This window comes from Monodelphis domestica, chromosome 4 (genome assembly GCF_027887165.1).
Source record: "Monodelphis domestica isolate mMonDom1 chromosome 4, mMonDom1.pri, whole genome shotgun sequence".
NCBI lineage: Eukaryota > Metazoa > Chordata > Mammalia > Didelphimorphia > Didelphidae > Monodelphis > Monodelphis domestica.
The window spans coordinates 179,608,366-179,610,941 of NC_077230.1; the positions used below are offsets into that span (position 1 = coordinate 179,608,366).

The 2,576-nt window shown below is 40.6% G+C and overlaps 1 non-coding gene across 1 annotated transcript; it reads left to right on the forward strand.

Moving 5' to 3' along the window:
* The first annotated feature begins 1,262 nt into the window (after nt 1-1,262).
* On the forward strand, nt 1,263-1,392 carry LOC130454187 (small nucleolar RNA SNORA31). Its single transcript, XR_008911860.1, has one exon. It is a non-coding gene; the product is annotated as a small nucleolar RNA SNORA31 (small nucleolar RNA).
* Nucleotides 1,393-2,576: the final 1,184 nt, after the last annotated feature.

Consider the following 2,576-nt stretch of genomic DNA (forward strand, 5'->3'; position numbering starts at 1 on the left):
CACCCTCCTCCTTCGCCCCAGGGGCTTTAGAAGCTCCAGGTTCCCGGGATAAACTGAGAAGGGTTTTACATTCCTTCTGGTCCCCAGACAGACGCCTCGCAGATTCCCAGCCTCGGTAAGAGCCCTGCAAGGGGCAGATTGGTAGGGATGCGCTGACTTGGAGAGCCGGGCTCTCTCTTGTTTGTCTTTAGTTCTCTCTTATATTGGGTGGTGAGCCAGAGAACAGGACCACTCAAACTCGCCTTCCTGCGCAGCCCTTCTGTGAGTGACTCGTTGGTCCAAGGTTCTTTCACTCAGGGGTGAGCAGTGAACTGGCCAGAACTGAAGGAAATGTCTCATGCAGTTGAGAGTAGCCCAGCCTGGGTCCAGGTTATATAATTGCTCTGAATCTTATCTTAATCTTGCCCAAAACGAGTTTAAGAATTGGGGGAGAGGGTTCAGAGGAGTACAGCGGTTGAAAATATACTGGGTTGGATTGGGAGAATGGGACTGCGAAGCTCGTTGCTTCTGGTGTCAGTAGGGGGCAAGAAGGCTCTGGGTCGGGAAGTCCTGTGGAATGAAGCCAGGTGAGGAAGAGAGACCTGCCAAAGTCTTGCTGGATCTAAGCGTGTCATGCCTCTGTCTCATTGTTCCAGAAGCTCAAATAATACAATCATAGATTTAGAGCTGGAAGCAGCCTTAGAGCCTCGAATCCAACCCTTTTATTTTACAGGTAAGGAAACTGAGTCCCAGAGAAGTTAAGATTTTACAAATGGAGAAACGAAGTTCCACAGAAGTTAAGCAATTCCCGGGCTTTAGAGTCTGATTTGAATTCAGGCCTTCCTAACTCTAAGTCCAGAGCTATTTCACTTTATCTTTCTGCCCCAGGCTATTCATGCCCACCAACATTCACAGAATTGAACAGTTGGAAAGGACCTTGAAGATGATCTAGCCTAAGTTTCCTCATTTCACTGATGAGGAAATGGGTCCAGCAACGAAGGTGTCCAAAATCAATCCTGTAGTAAGTAGCAGAGTGAGGATTTGAACTTAGGTCTGTCCCTTGCCTCCAAATTCAGAATTCTTTTCCTACTGTTTACAGGAGTTGCAACATCAGTAGCCCAAACCTTGAGGCTGTGAAAGGCAAGAAGAACAAGCCTAAAAGGAGGGTCATCAGAAAAGCATAGGATTTAGAGCTGGAATAGATTTTCTAGTTCAATGCCCTCATTTGGGGAATCTGAGTCCATGAAGGGGGAAATAACATGTTTAAGGCTACAATGAGCAATATGTCTCTTTGACAGACATAGAGCAATTATGTCTGCTTTTAAGGTTTACACTAAGATGCAAGAAAATTTTTTCCTCCACCTTTCTTTCTGGCTGATTGTGGCAGTCTAGATTGAATGACTGAACATGCCATTTGTCTCATCTTTATGTGACTGTTTGGGGAGGGAGCAACTTTAGAGTCCTTTTATTGTTTTTATTTTGATAGGCATTTTGGGATGGAAGTGTGACAAAACAGATATATCTCAGTTCTACCAATTTACTAGACCTTTTTGACCTTAGGCAAGTCCTATAAAAATTAGTTTCAAATAGATGACTTAGAATCTTGAGAATTATAGGTCAGATTCTGAATTAGGAGTTCTTGCAGGATGTGCCCATTTTGATGTATTTGACTTTGAGGTCTGAAATTGATTTCAAAGTCTAACAGTATTAGCTTATCAGTTAACAGTCTCCCACCAAATGAGAGAAATCGATGGTACCTAGAAGTCCCATACTGGTTTGTTTTTTTTAAAGAAGAAAAGGTATTGAAACCTGCAAATAAACTTAATTTTATGTCTGATTTTTTTTTAAGTTACATGAATAAAGTGACAGGTAGAACTTAAACTTGTGTCTTCTGGGCAATTCTAGAAGTGACAATTTTTTCCGTATAATACAATTATAGGTAGTAACCCCCTACTTCTCTCCCTATCTTCATGCAGTAGGGAAGAGGAATGACTCATGATTTGGATTTTAAATATATGTGTGCCATTTCTAAACTATGCTCTCTATCTCCATATTTATATAATTATATTTGGCTACTTTTCAGATTTGGAGTCAGGAAATCTAGGTTCAAATACCACTCCAGACATTTACCAGTTGGTTTACCCTGGAAAAGTTATTTAATTGCTCTGAGTCTCATCTTCATCATGCATAGAATGAGAATATAATAGCACAGGCTTCACTGGGTAGCTCTGAGGAACAAATGAGATACTACATGTAAAGCAACTTACAAACTATAAATTGTTTTATAAATGGGAGCTATAAGTATTATTGTCCTCCAGGGCCTATACTTTTTCAATCAAAGAGCAAATTCCAATAACCTAAGTCATTGTCTTTTATATTTTTAGAGGCAGCTAGATAGTATCATGGTTAGAACACAAGATGTAAAGTCAGAAAGATCCGAGTTCCAACCCAGCCTCAGAAACTTAATAGCTATATGATCCTGGGTAAGTCACTTAACCACTGTCTACCTCAAAAAAAAATGTGGATAGTAATAGCACCAACTCCTATGGTTATTGTAAGGATAAAATGAGGTAACATTTGTAAAGCCTTTTACAAAC